The 23,087-nt window shown below is 47.4% G+C and overlaps 1 protein-coding gene across 1 annotated transcript in view; it reads left to right on the top strand.

The window, feature by feature from the left end:
• The window catches only part of CYP19A1 (cytochrome P450 family 19 subfamily A member 1), a 96,770-nt gene that overhangs the window by 4,989 nt on the left and 68,694 nt on the right, over nt 1-23,087 (top strand). Inside the window, exon 1 of the mRNA XM_051821734.2 lies at nt 1-23,087. This exon is cut by the window's left edge and continues 4,989 nt beyond it; it is cut by the window's right edge and continues 32,326 nt beyond it. The gene's annotated coding sequence lies outside the window, so the exon portion shown is untranslated.

Raw genomic sequence — 23,087 nt, 5'->3', positions numbered from 1 at the left:
TACGAAGATCAATAGAATATATTTCTGGATTCTTGTTAGTGTCAATAAACTTTTAAAAACAAGAGGCTTACAACATACCTCAGACAATAAATATCTTATCTGGATAAGCATACATCATCACTACCCTGCCCCCCGCCGCCTATTGTCTGTAGCTTTATTGCAGCACTCATCCAAACTATGTTTTCTATTTGTGACCCAGGAAATCCCTGGTATCTTCCCAAAAAACACAATGGGACACACGTTATACTTCTAAGTATAGAAGCCCTGGATAGTCTGTGTGCAAACCGCTATTTTCATAGTTGTTTTAATAGGACTCTCTGATCCAAAGGCTTGCAATTTTATAGAAGCTATGGTTTTTCAATTCCTGTAAAGCCAGGGTGGCCCTGTGATCCACAAAATCCAAAGGTAATGGCTCTCAAGTCTAGGCCTGTTTCTTGGTTTCTAGGCCACATCAAGACGGTGGGGCTGGTCTATGCAGGAGAGACTTGGAAGTGTCGTCCACCATCTCAGCCTCAAAGGCCTGGGCCCTGAGCACCGTGGCATGGCATTGACACTCAGTTAGGAGTCGTCCCCGCCTCTGAGGAAAGCCGTCCCAGGTGTGGGAGACGTAAATCTGCAGCTACGTTTCGCAGGAGCCCCGCCCCTCCCACCTGCTGTGGGCCAAACCCTGAGGGGGCTGAGCGCCTTCGCAGGAGACTTCAGTCCTCAAGAGAGGACTTCTGCACCTGCCCTAGCCTTGCTTTTAACCTTCATCACCAAAGGCATAGGTGGTGGGTGAGATGTTAATGTAACTCACCAAACTAGTCAATATAAAAGTTAAAAACTTTAACTTATTAAATTTCATTTTTTGGTAGCGTGGACATCATAAAACTATTCTACAAACTCTAAAAACAAGGTAACAAGCCAAAAATATGGTCACTTACATGACATCTGGGCTTTAGAGCTCAGTTTATAGTCAGTGGAGAGACAGCTGTAATAATACCAGCTGGGGTACAAGTCCCAACAAAGAAGGGTCATTTGGTTCTCACCCAACCCCGAACAGTGGCTGCCTCCCACCCCCTGGAGCCTCCCTGCCTCAGAGTGCAGTTCTCCCTTTCACCTCCTGCTTTGTGTTGGAATCCGATTCTTACTTTAGGTTGATAAGGTTCTCTCCCCGCCTCTGATTCATGCTGCAAGGTCCAGCTCAAATGTCTACTTTGCGAAGTTTTCCTGGGTCCTTGACTATTCAAACAAGTGGCCCAAATCCTTCCCTCTTCTAACACCCTGTGGCACTGTCTGTATGGCCTCTCCATCACTATCCCAAGCCCACCACGAGCCCTAGAGGTGTTTTGACATTTCCTGAGCTTTTCAGCCTCAAAAAGTACTATGAGAAGTTGGGTCAAATCAGAGAGCTGGAACTCACACCAGGGGAGTTGGCATAGAGATAAGGCGCCACTTGTGGGGGTAGGGATTGAGCAGGGAGGTGAGGGAAGGGGTAGAGCCGTGGGGGCAGGAAAGCCCTGTGGAAATTGCAGAGGCTGAGGTATCCTGTGAGAGCCGGGGGGGGGGGGCTTGTGACCCCCTGGTGATCAGAAGAGACGCCCCACGTGGACGAGCAGCAGCTCTGAGTCGCACAATCAGGAAGGCATTGAATATTTGAGGCAAACAGCCACCGTAACAGAGGAGACAATGTTCTCAACCCTATGGGGCTCTGGGCCCCTCTAGGAGACCCAGCATGCTGGGCCCAGACCCACATAATTTGACTTGAGGCTTACCTCTTAAGGAAGAGGAACTGGACATAATCCTGAGCTAAAGACATGTTGAGATCTGGGAAAGAGGGCTGGTTGGGGTGTTGGAAGACAGATTTCTCTCTGTTGGTTCTGCAGCCAGTTGGTTGCCTGGCCAAGGGCAAACCTGCTCCCTTTGAAAGGGCCTCAGGTGAGATAATGTAGATTGGATGGATTCTCAAGTTCCTTCCAGGTCTAAAGGTCTTGTTTCCCAGGGCTGCATGAACTCAGTTCCCACCACAAGCCTGTTCCTTGGTGTGTCGGGAGAGAAGTGTGCATAAAAGTCATCTCCGGGTCCTTTTGGAAATAGTTGATTCAAAACTACTGGCTTCCCACTCATACCCAAGCTGTGCTTCCCAGAAAACGATCCACAGTCCAGCTGATACACTGGCATGAGGTTGTAAATCCTGAACAGGGGACCACACGAGAAATGTCTTGTGTTGAGTGTTCAAAAAGACCTCACTGTAAAGCAATGCTTTTTAAAGCTGTATTTGGGGGGGGGGGTATAAACCCGAGTTTCAGAACAGTAGTTCCCCAACAATTTGCTACAAACAGGAATATGAAAAATAAATGGTGGTGGTGGTGGTGGAGGTCAGAGAGGGCACCCATCAGGAACACTTTTTTTTTTTAATGTCACTAAAGACATTGAGAGAAAAACCCAAACTCTGATCTATCATCACCATTTTATGTTCAGTAAAGAACATTTTAATACCAAAAAAGGGAGGAGAGTATAGCTACACTAAGCTCAATGACTGTGCTTGATACTGGCTTTAGCTCCATGAAGAAGGCATTTCTTGGTCCCTATTTTAGGGACAAGTTTTATCACAGACACTGGTCTGTGGATTGACACTGGGATCACCAGTTTAGGGGTGACACCGTCATCTGGTCAAGGCCCGTGGACCTGTATACCTGCCCGTCTGTTGTTTTTAGAGACTTGTTCACCCTGTAAAGAGCTGGTTGCAAAGGCCCCCATCTCCGTCACACCCTCATGTGCCATCTGGACTTGAGAGAGGGACATTCACGCTGGACCGTGAGATCTATAGCCCTCCTTATCTATGTCTTGCCAGCCTCGGGGAGGAATATGCTTTTCCTCTGCTCCTCGGATTCTTTCTTTCAAGGCCTCTTCTACCATAACCCCTTCCCAGAAGCTTGCTGCCAAAATAAACCCTGAGCATCCACTCCTCATCCGCAGGTGCAGTCTGGCCCAGACACCTACCTACTCTCTCCTTCTGCAGCTGACTCTAGTAGAAGTGTGTGGGCTTAGCCACAGGCCCCAAGCCCCTCTTGCTGCCTTGCTTCACAACTCTCTGGGGACAAACTGAAAAATCAGCCAGAAACTTCCTGAAATCCAGGAGCCTTTCTTTGGTCATCATCATCCTCCTCCTTAACCTGTCTGTGGTCTTTAAAACAACTACACTCCCTCCTTGAAACATTCTTTCACCTGCCTTCCTTGGTCTGGCCACTTTTGACTGTGTCACTCCTCTCTTTTCTGACTCTTATCTCCACTCCCCAAACTCCTCTGCTGCCAGAGCTTTGCAATGGAGAGTGTGGGCAGCTCTCCCAAAGCTAGCTAGACCTGGACAAGATAGAGCTGGCCTGACGTGAACTTGGCTTTATCTTCCCAGGAGATGGGAAGATGTTGAGACTGTGCATCATCGATGTCTGGCGGGGTGAAGGAAGCATCAGTCTTTCTGAGTTTGCATTTGGTTTTCCCATTATTGTTTTTTTCGATTCCGAAGTCTCTAACCTATTTTATACACCCAACACCAGTGCCTCCAGAGAGCATCTTAGGTGTCAAGTACTCCGCTGCATGCTTTTGATGACTGGGATATTAATAAAGCCTGGTCTCTGCCTTCACAGGATCTACAAGCTATGGGTGGAACAGCTGTTTCTCTGCCTTTGACGTGAGACAGGAACTCCATAGAGGGGGTTGATGGGCCCAGGGGGTGTAATGGATCCCAAGGAAACAGAACAAACAACTGGAGTGAGATTGGAGGCACTTCTCTGTGGGATTTCTTTGTTGATTTTTTTTTTTTGCCTTTTTTTTTTTTTTTTTTTTTTTTTTTTTTTTGCTAATCTACTTGTCCTTCTGAATCAGCCTGGCATTATCAACAAAGAATAGTGTGTGATCCGTCTCAGAGTGAAAAGCATTCAGCCGTGCCTCACAAAAAATTCTATTGTAAAATGTGTGTCCTACCTCAAAATTAAATTTTTTTTTTTAAAAAAGAGTGGTTGTTCATTCACTCCAAGCCCACTCGGCCGCTGAGGAATTTTGAGTATTCAGCTACAGATCTTTGTGATGAACAAGCAGTCCAATTATTCTAGTTTCATTACACAATGTATCAGACATTCTTTGGCATCAAGGAATTAAAGCACATTTTCTCTGGCAAATGGCAACAAGATTTGATTTGAAGACATATCCTACACAAGTGATTCTTGACTAAATGGAGTTCTATTTTAAAAATGAGAGTTTTTACATGATTTAACTCTTGTTGTCTGGTCTCAGCTGGCTCATTCCAGTGGGTCGGTGGCTCGGACTTGCTAGTCGAGTGTTTATAGCCATTTATGCGAGTCCCGGAGTTGATGATGATATTCTGTACTAGGCATTGAACTCCAAAGACTTGTTCCCTTAACTCAGCAGACTGCCTTGGTCTCTTCCCAGTTTTATCCATTGCTCCCTCTGGAGACTGACCTCTGTTGCCCAGGACTATTATGGCCAAGGAAGTACTCAGTCTGAGCTCTGCAGGGCATGCCCTTGGGTGTCAAGTGGAAAACCAGAGTTGCTGGTGTTCGGGGACCAGGCGGGCGTGTGTCCTTTAAAGGGCCTCTGGCAGAGAAAATGGCTCCTCTTGAGAAGCCTGCTTTTGGCCTGTACAGAAAGACCCTGTCCTTTCTCTCCCTGCGAAGGTATAGGCAGGCAGGGCCCAGGTGCTCAACGCTCCTTGGTGCGGCTTAGGAAAAGGTGTCCCACTTGGACAGGCACAAAGCATGGCATGAAGTCAGGAGCAGGACTTCAGCTCCTTTTGCCTGCATGCAAAAGTGAAGGATCTTTCTTTCCCAATTCAGAAGAAATGGGCAGAAGCCAAGTGACAGGCTGAATCTGGGAAAGATAGGACTTGCCACTTGATGAAAATGTTCACAGCGGCTGTCAGTTCTTTGCACCTACAAAGTGTGAGGTGGAAGGCTAGAGCAGATAATCCCCAAGAGTCCAGCACTACCTTGGAGATGGCCAATGATGGTAGCAAAGTTGCTACCAGCGAGCAGTTGGGGTTGAAACAAAGGCATTACAAAACTGTTGCCAGTAAAGTGTGGTCTGTCCTGGAACAGATATTTTATTTAGGATGATTTCTCCCTTGGAACCCCACAGGGATCAAGGGCTGAGTGACTCTATCTGCCCAGTTCATTTGTTAGACTTGGTCCAAAGGGGAGTTCCTCCACTCCTTGCCCATATTCTCTTCAGTCTCTCCCCTCTTTTATTGTCAATTTTCTTGAAAGAAGAGTCTCAATAGCTTCTCTGCCCACCATCTGAATAAACAGGACTGATGAGAGACCCCAGTGTGTTTCTAATTGCTGAAACTGCTGGCCTCACTTCATTTTTTCCCACCTATTTGTCAGCGTGAAGTGTTCTAAGCTCCTGCCCTCCTGGAATCCAGCTAAATGACCCTTCTCCTGGCTTTCCTTGTACTCGGTGGCTTCTTTTCTGTTTGCTTGTTATCTCCTAAGAGGGCAGCATCCCTGTGGCTCAAGTTGGAACTTTCCCCTGTCTCCATCTTTCACGTTGGAGACTGTGCTCACTCCCTGGGATTCCATAGTTAAAGGCTCTACAGGAGGGGCCGGCACCATGACTCACTTGGTTAATCCTCTGCCTGCGGTGCCGGCATCCCACATGGGTGCCGAGTTCTTGTCCCAGTTGCTCCTCTTCCAGTCTGGCTCTCTGCTGTGGCCCGGGAGGGCAGTGGAGGGTGGCCCAGGTGCTTGGGCCCCTACACCTGCATGGGAGATCAGGAGGAAGTACCTGGCTCCTGGATTTGGATCGGCACAGTGCCGGCCGTGGCAGCCATTTGGGGAGTGAACCAAGGGAGGGAAGACCTTTCTCTCTGTCTCTCTCAATCTGTAACTCTACCTCTCAAAAAAAAAAAAAAAAAAAAAAAAAAAAGGCTCTGCAGGTGACTCCCAGATTCCCACCCCAGACCTCTGCTCACGGTTCTAACTGCTGGCTCACAGGACCAGCTGCCTATCCTGCCCAGCCCCTCAACCTGTTCAAACTGCCACCCCCTTCCACCCTTCTGTTTCCTTCTCCTTCTGGCTTCTTTAGAGAACCACTTTAAAAGACTGTGGGCTCACACACCTAGGTTGGAATCCTGGTTCTACACTTTTCTGTGTTGCCTTAGAGGCCAAGCCCTTTAGTCTTATGTTCATCAGTGCTCATGACACAGGAGGCAGAGAGGGTGTAGGCCTCTGTCTTCCTCACTTCCTATTAGCATGAACATTTCTCTTCTAAAACAGGCTTGGAATCGCCTAGTTGTTTAATCATATACTTCCCTTCCTTTCTGCATCTCCAAATCTTTGTCAGTTGTTCAGAAATATCTCTCACATTGGTCTCTCCATCTTGAGAGTGATCTATTTGTGTTCATGCAACCAGTCTCTCCGCCCATGGTCTCTGTCAGCCACCATGACCTGAAGCGCAGGTATGATCATATTAATTCCCTGCTCTAAAACCCTCAGGGCTCCCACCCTCAATCCCAACCTCTGACTTTCAAGGCTTTTAAACATCTGCCTCAAACCTGGTTTTCTGACAAGCAAACTGGCTCAATCACAGTGATGCAGAACTGGGGAGGGGGCTGGTTGGGGCAGCCAGGGCAGTCAGCACCCACCCACAGGCACCCACTCTGGCGTTTGGAGGTAGTGCTATTGGGTCTCAGGGATGCTCAAAGTGAAGAGAGGGCTTCTCCTACACTTAGGCACCGGGCAAGGGGCATGGCAAGTCCTGGGCAGTGGGTCAAAGCCTGTGCCCCAGGTCAGCAACTTGGAAATCAAGGCAGCACTAAAGGACAAGTTTGAAATCCTGAAAGTTTCTGGAAAATGGAGGCAAACGTCCAACCCTCTGTGTAGAGCAACATGAGGGGCGGCGGGAGGAAAGAAGACAACACAGCCATCCTGGGCTTATGGAGGAGGCCTAATTCTGGATTCTGAGGGCAGACTCTCAGCTGCTGCTCTCCCTGTTCCCTGGCTTCCAGCAGGGATCTTGAAAACAGTGCTTGCTAATATGGGTTGACACACCTCACTAGACTCACCTCTTTCCATTTCCAGTTTGCCAGATCTTATGAAAGCTCTATCATTTGGCCAACTGGAACTTTCACAGCCAAGACAGAAGACGGTGCAATGATGTTCTGGTTGTAAATTTCCATCTTAGGCATCAGGCACAATGCTTAGCCAGTGTGCAGAAAACCCTGCTCACTCTTCCGGAAATTTAGGGACTCTTAACCATTGTCATTGGGCCAGGAGGTATCCTTTTCCCACTCTAAATAGAACTGAAACTCCCTCCACTTGAGAAACACGTTGTGAACGGCACACTGTGTCCTGAGAATTTAACTTCCTTTTACCTCCCAGTCCCCTGTCTGCTCCTGGAAGCTTCTATGCAAGCATTCATGTATCCCATTTTGAATTTATTCTTTTTACTAATAACTAACATTTACTGAGTGCTTACTATGTGCCAGGCACTATGCCAAGGCAAACATTTCCTCATTCCTTAGTGGCTCCTGTGAAAGTGTCTAGGAACTCAGAGTAAAGAGAAACTTTGAGAAATTAGAAGAGCGTGGGCTTATGGAGGCAGGGATTGGCCAGGGAGGACCTCATTCAAATGACGGCTTTGCCACTCAACTCCCATTGCAGGCCTTCTGTCTATCGTCCATTCACTCAACAGTGGGTCTGCAGCTCCGCGGTAGGCAGGGGGATCTCACCAGCCTCAGCTGAGTCTTGTATCTTGAGTGTTGTGTGGGACTCAGGGGAGCTGGGAGACAGCCTTTCCCCAAGCTCCTCTCTATCCTTAGCCCCCTCCCGTGCTTGTGCCCTTTAGGGTTAACTGCTAAAAATGCCTTCCATGGTGGGGGGAGGGGGCTCTCCTTCCTTGATTCACTCCAAAAAGGCAGAAAATGCAGATAATTCGAGTGTTGTGCAGGTTAAGAGGATTGCCTCCCATTTACAAGAAGAGATGAATGACTCAGGAAAACTTTTCAGCAAGAAGTGGGGCAAGGATATTCAGGAAACCTGGCTGGCGAAAGGAGTAAAGGAAGGGATGAGCCCTGTCGACACATCCCTGTCATCGAGCATGGCAGAAGGTCCCAAGGGGACCTGTCCCCCCAAGTCTGAGACAGGACAATGGTTTGCAGCCTCATGTGGGAAGGAACCAGGAATGAGGGCAAGCAGAGCCAAGTTCATGTCCCTAGTTGAAGACATTTGACTCTTGGGATGTGACGCCTTGGGGCAAGAGGCAGGTTCACTGGCCCAGGCAGAGCTGCTTCATGCCCAGAACTGTCCCAGGAACCTGTATAAAGTAGCCTGGCCAGGTACTCATCCAGGGGTTCTTTTTTCTCAAATTTATGATTTGAAAAGGAATTATTTTTGAAATGTTGGAATTTTGGGTGAAGTCTAAGGAGACATTTGAGTTGTAAATTGACTTCAGGGAAAAGAATGGAAGAAGCACAGCAAAGACTGCCCCAAACAATCAGAACATCTGTTTGTTGGGGAACCTGTACCATCTCTCCTGCTGCAGAGAAAGTAACTGACCACAACTTCCAGTTCTATACCAGTAACTCCATTTAGAATCATCCTCTACCCACCTCCTAGTCCAAACACACACATATACACTTATTCACCTTCCTTTTGCTTAGTGCAAGAAGGAAGTTGAAATGCAGGTGTGTGGGGGTAAGGTTGGTGGCAGAGGGCATCACCATATTGCAGATTTCCTTTGCCTCGTTAAAGGCTGTCAAGGAAGGTTGGGGGATGATAAGCCTTCTCACCCGCAATGGGCCAGATGCTAAGTGCAGCGCCTACCCGTCCTCTCGGAAAATAGAGGACCAGCTGAGAGGACAAAGGCTTCAGAAGTTCTCCACCACTGATTGAAACAAATGGTCAATACCAGGAAATCAGGAGAAGGGAGTGGGAGGGAGAGGGGTATGGGGGCTTGGCCTGATGAGAGGAGCAAAGCAGAGCCCAGAGCCAGGGCAAAAAGGCAGCTGTACTGACTGAGGTGTGTGTGCAAGTGACAGGCCAGCGGTTCAGACCAGGGCTTCTGCTTCGAGAAGAAGAGTGGGGAGGGAGGGTGAATGGAGACGAAGAGCAAAGGAGGGAGCTAAGAGGACAGGAGAACGCTTTTCTCTGTAGTGGCCACAGGAGCTCTGCCAACGGGTATGGAGGGCAGAGACGGAGAGCTTATCTTTCTAGATTGCTCTTCTGGAACAAGGAGAAACTGGATTAGATGAAGCTGGGTGCCTGAGGGAAGCCTTAGGAGCAGGTCTCCAGGTTTCCAGCTCTGGGACATCAAGCACTGCGTTAAGACTGCTGGGAGTGGGCAGTGAGTCAGGGCCATTCTTTGCACAAGGGCAGAGCTGAGGCTGCTTGAATCCCAGTTTCCATCTGAAGTCAGAATGGGTCTAGGGGCGTAGCAGGATGGTATGTGCAGATAACTCTGCTGTCAGGACCTCAGCGGGCCAGGGAGGGGAGTGGCTGGGGACAGGATGCAAAGGGTAAACAGTTTCACTCATTCAGAAATGCCTGAACAACCGCTGAGCACCACGGGCATGGGCAGCCAAGGAGAGGAAGATGGGTAAGACATGGTCCTTACTCTTGAGAGGCTCATGATTTTTTAGGGGAGATAGACTGGGGAAAATACACATTTCTCTGAAGCATAGTCATCTTCATGGAGCTTTTATCTCAGCCTAAGGAAGCTGCTTTCTGTTACTTACATTTCACTACAGTAATCCTCTTTAGCTCATACACCAAGTTCAGTCATCAGGGGCATTGAACTTTTTAACATTCCACCTTCAATTCACCTCCATGATGCACACAGGGTTGAGGCTCCAAGGCGGCCTGGAGCTGCTCTGGGCGGCACGGCAAGGAGGGGATGTTCATGCTTCATTTCATAGACTTAAGCCCTGAATCTTTGAAGAAAATCGGAAGTCAGCTGAACAGTCACTTCGGGGGGTTTTAACTGAGCAACTGGAGTTGTGGGGGAGGAGGGCAAGGTGGACGAGATTTAAGAGTAGGGTAGAGGCTGGCCAGGGCGGGGTTAGGGGAAAGGTCTGTGGGCCCAGGAGCTGGGGAGAAGCTGGACAGCCTAGATGAGGACAAGTCATCTTCTGCAGAGCAGAAGTACTAATGTCTGAGCTGCAGCTCCCTGAGGATTCCAGAGAGGCCTGTGGCAGCCTAGAGGAAGCCACACTTGGAGAACCCAAGACAGTGGGTATGGAGAAGCCCCAGATTGGAGCGGGCCTGGTTTCCTGGCCCCTTCCAAACAGCCCTGCCCTAATCTGCCAGAGGAGCACATGCCTGCACCCAGGTGCAGGTTGCCTTAGCAGTGCCTCTTGGAAACCATCATGCGGACCCTGTGCAGAAGCCAAGAGGCCTTCTGCTCTCTTGACTATAGCACCTCAGAGCCTTCTGTCCTCAGAAGGAGCCTTCTGTCCTCAGAAGATGCCTTTTCCATTATTTTGATCAGGGTCGGAAGGACAGGACAGGTAAGGAAGGAAAGACTGACATTTTCTAGCTCACTTCCACAGGTACATTTTTGGTTTGGAGTCCATCCCTCTGCACGGTGGGGGGCACTAGCCTAAGTTATGGATGGCTGGGACATATGGAGACAAGTTCCACTCCTGCTGATCCTGTCCTCTACTGATGCCCCCCCCCCCAAGGATGGAAATGTTATGTTATAGGATGAATCTAAGCTCTTTCTGCCAAAATCAGCCTTAGCCGGAAGGGAGCGAGCTGCACCTTCTGTCCCAAGAGGCCTTCTCTAGGTGTACTCTGAATCAGCCATGGCTTACCTCTCGCAAGGTGTCCTGGGTACGGAGACCAATGCAATGTTTCTCTCACGTGTGGATCCCTCCCTGCCCCTTCTTCCTTTCTCTCTCAGGGGTCTTTGTGCATCTTCTACCGGTTGCCTGCTGCGTGCTTACAAGTCAGCAAGTCTGCAGGATGGAAACAGTCGGGAAACCCTAAATGGGGTTGGAGTGGATTGGAATGAAGTAGAGTGGAGGAGGGAGGTGGGTGGAGTAGCTTCTAGGAAGCTTAGAGTAGCTTCTTCGTCCCTCCTCATGGTGGGAGGGTCTTTACTCTTCTTGGGAAGGATTCTCTTTTTACCAGCCAAGAAGAATGTCTGAGCTTGTGGACATGCCTGGTAGTCTGGGCACTCTTGGCTTTGAAATGCTAAGTGGAATAAAAAGCACTTGGTACCCTGCTGGCTGAAGATTGTGGTTCAGAGAAGAATCAACCTTCAAAGGGAAAAAGATAAAACAAAATCCCAAATCCCCAAACACAAGTAACTGGACAGAGCAGTTCAGGGCTTATTGGCTTTTATTTTTGTCCAGATCATTTACAGATGTGATCTATGGAGGCAGGAGTGTGGGGTGGGGGAAGCATGTGGGTGAAGGGTGAGGTGGGAGTGTTTATCTGCAGATGACAAATGGCTGGGTGGGATGTACAGGTAGAAGAGGGAGACAGGAGGAGATGGATTGCAGAAAGTCAGGCCAGAGGGAAGAACGGAAGCTAGTTTGATTTACAAGTGAGCACTGTTGGCCCACGCTGCAGCTCACTAGGCTAATCTTCCACCTGTGGCGCCGGCACCCTGGGTTCTAGTCCCGGTCGGGGTGCTGGATTCTGTCCCAGTCGCTCCTCATCCTGTCCAGCTCTCTGCTGTGGCCCGGGAGTGCAGTGGAGGATGGCCCAGGTCCTTGGGCCCTGCACCCCATGGGTGACCAGGAGAAGCACTTGGCTCCTGGCTTCAGATCAGTGCCGTGCGCTGGCCACAGTGGCCATTGGGGGAGTGAACCAACGGAAAAGGAAGACCTCTATCTCTGTCTGTCTCTCTCTCTCACTGTCCACTCTGCCTGTCAAAGAAAACAGGTGAGCACTGTGCCCATCTTAATTGTTGCACATTGCTTGTGGAATTGACTTGGTGGGGATATTAAGCATGCATCCTGCGCGGGACACGTTATCTTGTAAATTCAAGAGAGGACAACTGGCTTCTAGTTTTTTCCACACGCCCCCACCACATCATATTCTTTCCAGTTTCCCACCTTCTCCCCTAGCCTGTCTTACTGTCACTACTCAGGTGTAATTCACACCTGAGAATTGTCAGGCAGTAACTACAGATAAATGACCACCGTGAAGAGGGGCAACACAGCCAAGTAACCTAGGAGAAGAACACCATGGTTCTTTCTCTGAGACAAGTGATGAAACTGGACTGTCCCAGGCTGCTTATTAGGCTCTCGTACACGGGCTGCAGCCCCAACGCTTCCTGCCTGTATGTTTGGGAAGTAGGGGCACGCGTGCTCGTTCTGGAGCCCAGGAGTGGCCTGCGTGCACTTTGCTGGAGGCCTTCCTGGAAGAGGGTGCTGCTGCTCCTCCAGCGACAGGCTGGCTGGGTGTGATCAGAGCTTTGGGGATATGGTGGGAGTGGAAGGCATATTTCCTGTGGCAAGGGAGGAGAGGGAGAGGGAAGGTAGAGGAAGAGTGGGGCTGTTATAGGCAAATTCTCCTGGAGAGCGAGGCAAGGCCCATTATTGGGTGAGAAGGCAGATCCCCCAAAAACAGCCCTTCCCCCAAAGGTGCTACAGTCTTGCCCTGCTCTTGAGGTAATAATCCCTGTGGCTGTGTGTGTGGAGCTATGTTTGCCCAACACAGCTGAGAGGCAATCTGGATTCAGGGAGCAAGGTGGACAGAGGGCTGTGGTAACTGATGCCAAAAAGTGACTGTGAAATACGGCGTCCTGAGGGTTCCATCTACTACAAGGATGAGGTGAGGCTGGGAGAAGGTGAGATCTGATAATGCAACCGGAGCCACGTGTCTTGAGATGTGGTCCTCAGGGACCCTGGGCCATGGCCTCAGGTCTTGGCATGCCAGAGAGCCCAGAGAGGCAACCAGCACAGGGCGGAGCTTGGTTGCAGCACCTCTGGCCAGCACAAGTGCCTGTCCCCTGGGAGAGCAGACTCCCTTGCCCTGTCCCGCACCCATCCCAGAGTTGCCTTGGAGTTCAACGTGCGGCAGCCATGCTTTGCTAGGCGTGTCCTGCTCCTTTCAGCCCAGATCCTACCCCTACAGTGGCTGCTGGCCTGGACCGGTAACTGCCTGTCACTTCTCCGGCCAGGCCTTCCTCTTCTGCCTCCTGAGGTGGGTGCTTCAGCCTCTCAAAGTAGTTTCTGCCTGGCACAAGGCACCTGGCAAGAAGAAATGGCCTAGGGGTGAGCAGCTTGTGTGGGAGCCCCTGAGCTTCTCTCAGCTTCTCTGGAAACCCCCCCCCCCCCAACAAAGGGCGCCAAACCCTTGCAACAGCTTTTGTTTTTGCATACTGATAGGGGCTGGTTTCTCTACAGGCCACTCTGTAGGCCTCTTCTGGGGAAACAGGAAGGGTGTGGTCCCTACGCTGGAAAATTTCAGGACAGGACTGGAGCCTGTCTACCTTCTAGCTAATGAAAGGGCTCTGTGCGCCTTCCCAGAAATGGTGTTTGCTGGGTTTTCAGCCAGGAAGAGCCTAAGCTTTGGGAGAATTATGGGAAGGTGGGCAGCAGGCAAGAGATGGCAGGCACCAGGATCTCTAGATACTCAGCTGGGAATGGCATCAGGAGACACTGGTTTCCCACTAATAGGAACCTGTCTGTGGCAGCCGCTTTCACCAAGGGGGTTTGGGGGCTCGATCTCTCGCCATGGCACCCATTATTCTGGCTTCCCACAGAACACAGAGCAGCTCCCCTATTCCCAAAATGGAAATGGAGCTCATGTGAGCTGGGCAACTTCCAACAGGGAGGGACTGGCTCTGTAGTCCAGGCACCTGTGCACAGGTGTCTGCTGCACTGGGGGCCCAGAGCGACACCGGATTATACTCTTTGAACAAGCAGTTCCACCTGTGCCCAGATTTTCTTTCAAGCCTTCCAGTTGGGACATTTGCAAGAAGAGCTCTCATGGAGCCAAGCCTACTTCTTTCAGCCACACTGAGCGCTGACAGTGCAGGATGGGTCTTTCACTGTCCAGTGCGTCTCCCCCACCTCCACCCAGGCTGATGAGAGTGTGCTCCTGGGTCTAGCGCCCTGTCTCATGCCTTCAGCTAGTGTTTCCTAGGCACTGACTGTGTGGCCAGGAGTGTTCTTTCTCTTGCCTTTTGCTACCCCTAACACCTGCGAGCTCTGATGCCTTCCCTTTCTGCTTCTATCTCTCTCCCCAAATATAAGCCATTGAAAAGAACTTTGGGGGATTAGAAGGAAGACGGAGACTGGAGGGTGACTGTCTGTTTAGCTGGCGTACCTGATTCCGCAATCCGCAAATTATCCGATTCTATCTGCAGTTTTGTGGGAGGTGAGGGGAAACCAGGGTTTCATGTCCTCACAATGAATCTCTCCTGAGCATCTGCCCCATGGCCTTGGAGGAGAATTTTTTCCCTCTTTTGTTTTACTGATATATACTTAGATCACCAGATAAATCCAAACCTGCAGTTTTTCACCCACTGTGGACAGAGTACTGGGGAGCTGCTCCACTAGCAGAGGCCAGAGCCATAGCATGAACTGAGAACTGACTCTCGATGTCCCCTCCCCAGCCCTCAGCCTCACCTCCTCCCTCACAGCAGGTCCATTACAAGGTGCTTTTGCCAGCCACGTCTGAAGCACGAAGGCTTCTATCATGCCCAGCCCTTGGGAGGCTAGAAAAGGAGAAAAAAATCTCGAAGACCCTCTGTACTGTGTTACCTCCTGATTCCAGTGCTGAGTCTCTGATTTGCTTGCTTGCTTCTCACCTAACATAGGGTCAAGGAGACCTTGAGGAAAGGAGGCAGAAAAAGCAGAGCTGCAGTTAAAACAGCCAAGGGCTGGCTCTGGCTTTCTTTTGCCCCCTGCATGCCTCCCATCCTGCCTGTTTGGAAGCTTGGAATGAAACCATCCCTTTGAATATTAAAGAACTTGGACCCTTTTCCTAAAATGGAAGCATCCCCAGGAAGGGGTGTATGTAGGGTTATTTTGAGGAGAGGGTCTCAATGGGCACTGTCACACAACAAAGGGGTGGGGGTGGGGAGAGAAACACCCCAAAAGCTGAACCCCCTCCCAACTTAACGAACTGTATTTATTCCTGTCTTCTGGCTACTGCTGTATCTGAATACAGCAGAGAAGACAAAAGACAGTCACCCAAGTAACTGCCCGGTCCCCGTGCTCTCCCGGTCACAGCATGGACACACCTGCACCTGGAGCACTGACAAACACCTTCCCACGCACAGACATCTGGCAATGATCACTTCACACTTGCAACTTACATTTTCCTAAGTGTAGCCTTTTCCTTTGGCAAAGTAGCTCCACACTTCTCCAAAGCACACTCAAGTTTGCCTGGGACAGGTACCCGGGTGTGTCAATCTGCATTTGCAGCCTACGTCTGGGACCAAAGTTTCCGAGAGCTTTGCACAATGTGACTCCACCGAAGGGAGCCTGTGCCTTACTCTCTGTCCACGGGAGCGTACGCACAGATCTTTTCTCCTCCCCATGGTCCGTTTTCTCTTTTGTGACTAGTAATTGGCTTCTCTTGGTACGCTCCGATCTATTACAAAAACCAAAGATGCACAGGGCTAGCTGAAATGACAAAACTGGGTTATAATTTATGTTGGCCCCTGACATATATATTTTTTTTAATGATGTGGTCTCTAAGCAACTGATCTCTTAGCAACAAGAAGCACCTTTATAAAAGATGGCACACAAAGAGTGATTGCCAGAAAAGCCACCGGTTCTTAAACAGCCGCGCGCATCATTAGCAAAACTCACCATCTATCTTCAAGAGTCCAAAAACTAGAAGTGACCAGCAGACTCAGGTAACCTTGATATTTGCACATTTTCCTGGAAAATAAAATTTAAAAATAAAACTCATGCAACTATTGAAAAAAACAAAATTCTTTGAAACATGTTTCAATTTTTCATTTTTCTTGCTAAGCTGTCTTGGCTAACTTTTAATAATAGGATGTATTCTTGTAAATAACTGCCTCTCGACTTTAAGAATCAAGTTGGACATGAACTTTGTTATCAGAAGACAGTTCACTCAAAATATTTCATAGACGTGAGAATGAAAGTGGCGGTGGGCAGGTTGGAGGGGGGAATCCTTTGCAGAGTTGATTTCTGTAGATTTGCATTTAAAGGGGGAAAAAAGCCACAAATAGCAGTACGCAGGATGTCACTCCAAGTTAGGGAGATAAGTTTATTTTTTTCCTAGTGTATTTTTAAACTGCTAAAATTTAAGAGAGTAGCAAAATTAATTTTACTGCCAAACTTCAGCTCTTTAATCCAGTGTCAATTCCAGGAGCAAGTGTGGGTCTTGTGTGGCAAATATTCAAGGACTAGTTTTTCTTTCATAGCACAAAAGCAAGCATTTTCCTCTTTGTTTCGAGTGTCTTATGAAAAGACTGTGACAACAGGAGATTTTGTAACCATCTGCACCTTGCTTGGTTTTCTCAGGGATCTAGAAATCATACTTAAATGCCTTTCTAGAAAATTGGAATTGGAGATGAGAAATGATTATTTCACCTGTACTCATTCAATTAACATTATGTAATTATAAACCCACTTGGGGTGCTCGAAAGTGCGTAAAAAAGGAGATCAGGATTTTATAAGGGTGAAGCAAAACTCTTCCTAATTAAGCTTGCAAACAATGTTGTAGAGAGAGACCACAGATTTAAGAGCGCTGACTTTAGAAAGTTGGGATCATGCCTTTTTTTTTTTTTTTTTTTTTTTTTTTTTTTTTTTGTAAACACTGCTAGTGCTACTTTTCTTTAAATTGAACCCTAATGGACGTTTTCTCAGGAACAGTAACTTTATCTTAACACAAAGCTTGGCAATGGATCGGGGCACCGAAATAAGGACCGCCCCAGAAAATTTGGGATTTAGAATTGCTCTGCGAATACATATACCCAATTACCCAATATATACTAAAACAGCACAACGTTGCTACATTTGATTGGAAAAGCTGCACATGACTTGTATTTCTGTTTACTATTACCAAGTTCAGGCAGGAAAAATAGTTACCTTCTTGGGATGGCTTTGCTTGGAAGTTAGAAACTTGGATATTTTATGTTGAATTGCAGGGAGTTTTCTTAAAAAGCAATGTACTGTGAAAGCACGGAGAAGCAAACAGTTTTATCCTGCAGAACTAAAGATTGTATGCGCTTATCCTGGAGTGTGGTGATGATTGTGGCAACATGTTTGTGGCTTCAAAGTTAGCTGTAAAATTCGTATTGGCTGTGTCTGGATGTATTTCCAGTTTTAACTACAACATAGTATCCTAAATATAAAAGAGAATCAAGATGAAAGCAAAGATATTTCTAGTACAGTGGCAGCTAAGTTTTACAATGGTTAAGATTTTTCAAACCCATGTTTTCTGAGTTCGTATGTAAGGAAACAGAGGGACGCTGTAGAGTTTGTCATTTTGGCTGTCTTACCCAGCTATTTGATCAAGAAAAACAATTGCAGGGCTTGGGACATGCTAGGAAATACTCTGAAATAACAGACTGACCATGTGGACTAAGCCAACTCATTTGGCAGTGTTGGAGTAATTACTTCTGAGATATGCACATTCTCTCTCTCTCTCTCTCTCTCTCTCTCTCTCTCTCTCACACACACACACACACACACACAAGAATGGGCTCAACATAAATCAGGAAATCAAAATGAGACTCTCCAGCAACGAGATCGTCCTAGGAAAAATGACAGTTTCAATTTCACAAGGACTTCCACACTACTCTTCATTTAGTGCCTAAAAACCCTAGACAAACTTGATGGTTCATTTCTGGCAGACCTGAGGCTGGGTTCCAGCGATGGATGGAACAGAGGGCAAAGCCCCTGTCAGACAGTCCTGCAATGGGAGAGACTTATCCTGTAAAAGGTGTCTCTTTACTCTGGACACCTTAATACCTGAATTGAGACGATCAGGCAGGAACTGGTCAATTACCACAGGAATGGACTTTTCATGTGAAAAATTGAACCCTCCTAAATGAGCCCTATTTGAAACAATTTAGTCTTTCTCTGGTGAGAGGGAAGTAGGAGAAAAAGCTGGAGCACCCATTCAGGGCAAGGCACTTTACAGTACAGGGCAATTTACAGTACGGGGCAATTTATAACATGCCACTTTGGTCAATGCTCATGACAACTGTGCAAATGGACCAGGCTCTCCTTTTTACACACGTGCAGCCGAGGTTCAGCCATTTGCCGAGATGGTACCTAAACGCTGAGTACTGGAGTTGGTTTTTGAACCCAGGACACCAACTCCCATGCCTGTGCCTTTTCCTTCCCATGATGGCACAAGCAGCTATTTTGAATGGATGATACAAAATTTGAGTCTTTGGGCATCGTTTCACAGAAGAGACTCCTTAATGCCTGGTTCCATCGGTTGAGTGAAGTGACTTGGATCCCACCTTTTCAATGGCTGCAATAGGCTATGAACTGGAGGTGGGCACTCAGGTTGGTTGTGACAACAGCAACCACAGAGTGCGTGGCCGTTCTTTGCCATGATGCACATCTCAAGTGAGGTAGGGGAGCACTCTTCAAGGGACCCCTCCTGCGCAGAGTCTGAGCCAGGACTCCCTGGAGGGCATCCCTAGACTGCACAGGCAGAGAGGAAGCTAAGCCAAGATCTTGCATAAGCCAAGTAAAAGGCCATCCAGTAAAGATGTGGAGAAGAGGATCCAGTTGTGTCTGGAGCAGGGGTGGGAGTGGGGGTTGGGGGTACAGGTGTGAAATGACAGAGAAAGCTCTTGGCTTCATAGTTGCAGGGTTTTGATGTTTTGTCCTCTTCGGTGCATGAGGTTGTCCCTTCTTCAAATATTCCTGGCTAATGGTTCAGTCTTAGTTCATTGAGTAAAATTTCGCTGAAACAGTATTTGGAAGGAGATTTGTAGAAGAGTGAGGGCCAGTGTGGCTCTGACCAGTATGCATCCCTATTTCTTTTGACCCTTACATCAGCTCAGAGACCTGAGGGTCTTGCTTCAAGCCAGACAGTTCATGTATGTGTGGGACCTGGACTCAAGTCTTAGGACTGGAACCCTGTGGCTCTTTCCTGCAACCAGGAAATACCGATGGTATTTGTATGCAGGTACAGAGTCTGAGGTGGGATGTGCTCTAGAAAGCTTTGGGGCTGGAGGTGGCCCGACTTGAACAGAGGCAGCTCTTTGCCTTCCACCTTTGAGCCCATCCCCAGAGGAGGGACCAACACACCCAAAAGGTGTAAGAGGCAACCTCCTGTTTCGTTTTCCAATTCTTGCTGAGATTTGCTTGTGGGTAATTCCTGCAATAGTCTGAAAAGAATATCTACTAATAGGTTTACTAATAGGTTTCACTTTTATACAAGTATTAAAAATAATTCTTATGCAAAAGTATCCAAGTAGTATGTTGCTCCTACTTCCCTGGGGTTCTTGTCACCAATCTGGCATGCTCACCCTCTGACTTCCTGCCTGCTGGGTGGTGCTCGAATATAAGTGGTCAGCACATGGACAACCATACACCTACCATGCACAGCACATGCCAAATCTCCCTCTCTACACAGGGCATATCAAGTCTCCTTTCCTATAGCAACTCTGGGCAGAAAAAGAGGACCTCATAACTCATCTCATTAAAAAGTCCCTTTTAACCTGAGAACTGACTTGGAGGTTGCTGGATGTGGACATCTCATTTTGGAGGTGAGAGGACTGACTTTAAGTGATTTTCCCCAGGTCTGACAGTAACTAAAGCTGAGGACAGAGCTTAATTCTATTCAGTCCAGTGCTCTTGCCTCTGTATTATAACAGTTGCTATTCCTAAGAAGAAGGGGAAGGTCCAGACTTTTACTCCCCATTTGACAGATAGAAAAGCTGGGTACATAGTTCATTTGAGGGACAATTGCCACTCCAAACATGTGGAAATTACGAAGCCTACAAAAGTGATTCAACAGCTCCCTGGGGTGGCTAATTTTCATTCTCTCTGAACACAAATATTTGGAGTTCAGTGTTCAAGTGAACATAGAGTATCCAAAGGCTGTTCAGCCTGTAGATCCACAGTGTCTCTCCCATATATGAAAAGTAAGGAAAGGAAGAGGAAAATGGTCCCTACCATCATAATGCCATTTACAAAATATCTTTATGAAATAACTGAAAAAGACAAGTCCGTGTATACTGGCATTTCTTAACTGTCACAGCCAAACACCACACCAAGAATAACAGAGAGCATTGTAAGCAGATGTCCTTGTGGATTTTCCTCCTGTTGAATCAAGTTTTTATTTCCCCTACCAATTATTACAACTCCCATACTTGAGTTTGGGACTACCCCAGAAGAGGTACTAGCAAAAATACCCTGGTGAGGAGGAACCATTCTGGGGACACCACCATTCTGATGGCAATTCTAAAAATTTAACAAGAAGCTGTGAAATGCGTGTGTATTAAATTCTTCATGCCAGGTCCTGTGCTAGGAACTTTACATAGGTGTTTCTCATTTAATGCTCATAACTCTTGATGTCTGTATCCTGAACACCATTTTCCAGATGGGAAAGCTCACAGTCTTTCACACCTAAAGAGCTTGTTGAAGAAGGCAACACCATAAAGTGGTATGTGTTTATTGAGAACATACTATTGCACTCAAGTGATGTACCTGGACTGGAGGCTGGTGATATAAAGTTAAATAAGACATGGTCCTTGTCTTGAAGAAGCTCACAGCCTAATGATATTTGTTCCCAGTGAATTTGGGGACCTTCTGAGCTTCAGCGCTTCATTCCAATAGCAAATAAGATATTTACTAAGTAAATCCCAAGATATTTACTTTAGCACATATATCTTGAAAAAGAAATATTACCATAGAAAAATATAGATCCAGGGTTTAAAATGAGGGGAAGAGATAGATTGACAGAAAGTTGGAAATCATAGGAGGTAGAGTAAAATTGGCTAAAGCATGCAGGAAATACGAGTCAGATCACACAAAAGGGGTATCAAGGGATTCTTCTCTTGGCTAAAGGAGTTCCTTTTGGGGAATAATATTAACATTGAAGTTGGTGAAGCTACAGATACTGTTAAAAAAAAAAAAACTAAAGATCAGACAGAGGAATCTGGGGTTGGCAAAGGCAGAATAGGGAGCCCAACACAAAATCCTCTGCTGTAACAGGCTCCTGGTTTCTTAATATCGTCTATAACCCAGAGTGCTAGAGCAACAGACTTCTGCCCATGTAACATTGGCCCTGACGGGGTGGAGAACACAGTCTTTTGAAATCCTTGAACTAATGCAGAGAGAAGCCAGAGAAAACAGGACCCAACTCAAGATTAGCTCAGAGAAAACAAGGGACTAGGCTTGGTGACTAGATGTGATAAGAGAAGGAGGGAAGAAGACAAGAAGGATGGTGGCATCTTTGGAAATAAAGAGAAAATTGGGGATTCACTATCTGACTGAATAGGAATATGGTGAGTTTGTCAAGAGGGTTTAGATTTTGAGAATGTGCCCATGCAAGTGGCTACATTCCTTGGACATGTGAAATGTGCCCCCTCCCCCCCAAACTATAAATCAAGACTTGCCTGTGCTCTTCTGAGGTTGGAGGAAGGAGTGAGCACTCGGGAAAACACCACTTAGACACTTACCTACCAGATTTCCCCAGACATTGTCATGACTCTATTAGCGACAGCAAGCCTATCCTGGAAAGCCCAGGGAGCCTAGTGAGCAGACATTTAGGCTACTGGCACGTTTGGTGGGACGGGTCTGGCTCCTATAGCATCTCTAACAATACGTGCAGAATAGAATGAACTGGCTTCCTATTTCAGACAGGGGGAACCTGAGGCATTGAGTGGCAGATACACACACACACACACAAATCAGGCCAGAGGATGGTTTACAAAATGAACAGAGACTTTAGGAGAGATCTGGATCAAACTGGGTCACACAGTTTCAGCAGATATTCTCTGCAAAAGCACCAGAGAAGTAAAAAACAAAAAAAACAAACAACAACAACAAAAAACCTTAGATTTTAAAATGGTTCATCAGACAAAGTGAGAGAGAGCTCACTGACACCACCAAGAAAGCAGTTTGGGTGCAGAGAAGGCAGGGAAACCAGCGTGGGCAGCAGGCACTGTTGGGGTGGAATAGCAGAGCCTTGTCAGGCTTCAAGGAACTGCAGGACCATGTGTTAGATGAATGTGAGAGGATGCGGGCCCCAGCAGAGACCTGCCTTAGACTCAGTCTGCCTTTGTGACCTGGGATTGTTACCTGAGGTGGAAGGAAAGAGCATGAACTCTGGAGTCAGAGAGATGGATTTCAGTCCTTCCTCAGAAAGACACCAACTATGAGGCCACATCACGGAGGTGCAATCCCTATTTCTTCATCTTTAAAGTGGAGTTATTTCTGTTTATCCCACAAGGATTTTTTTTGTTGTTGTTCTTTTAAGGACTATGATGAGATGAAATGTCTATAAAATACGTGGGCGGGGGCAGGTGCTCAGTCAATACCAGCTTCCCTAGAAGAGTGGTTGGTTAATCTGTGTTACTTGGAGTCTTGGGAGCTCTTCAGAAGCTTCTAGAGGCTCTTACTGAAGATGAGAGAGTTCCAGGAGGGAAGATGGTCCCTGACAGGAGGAGCTTCAGCTCCCCACACCCCATGCTTACCCCAGCACTAGGATCTCATGAAAATTTTTTGTTTAGTAGGGATGGGAAAAGGAGCTACTAAAACTACTGAGGGTAGTAATGAATTTAGCAAGGCTTCAGGATATAAGGTCAATATATAAAACTCAATTGCAGCCTTGTACAGCAGCAGTAATCATTTGGAAATTAAAACTTTTTAAGGAATTCCAATATAGTAGTACCAGAATGCAAAACACTTAGGGATAAATCCAACAAAAAAACGTGTAAGATCTACACATGGAAAATTACAAAACATTGCTGAGAGAAATTGAAGATCTAAACAAATAGTGAAATACATTGATGTGGTTAATGTAGCGATTCTGCCTAAAGTGATCTGTGAGCCAGTGAACTCCACTTAAGAGTCCAGCAGGCTTTCTTGGGGCAGCTCTCATAAGTTGGTTCTCTCAAAGTTTACAAGGAAATGCAAAAGGCCTGGAATAAGTCTAGTAGGGACTTCTCAGGATTATGTG

Source organism: Oryctolagus cuniculus, chromosome 12 (genome assembly GCF_964237555.1).
Source record: "Oryctolagus cuniculus chromosome 12, mOryCun1.1, whole genome shotgun sequence".
In the NCBI taxonomy this organism is placed as follows: Eukaryota; Metazoa; Chordata; class Mammalia; order Lagomorpha; family Leporidae; genus Oryctolagus; species Oryctolagus cuniculus.
The sequence above is the reverse complement of the archived record's forward strand: the minus strand, read 5'-3'. Positions and strand labels throughout refer to the sequence as shown.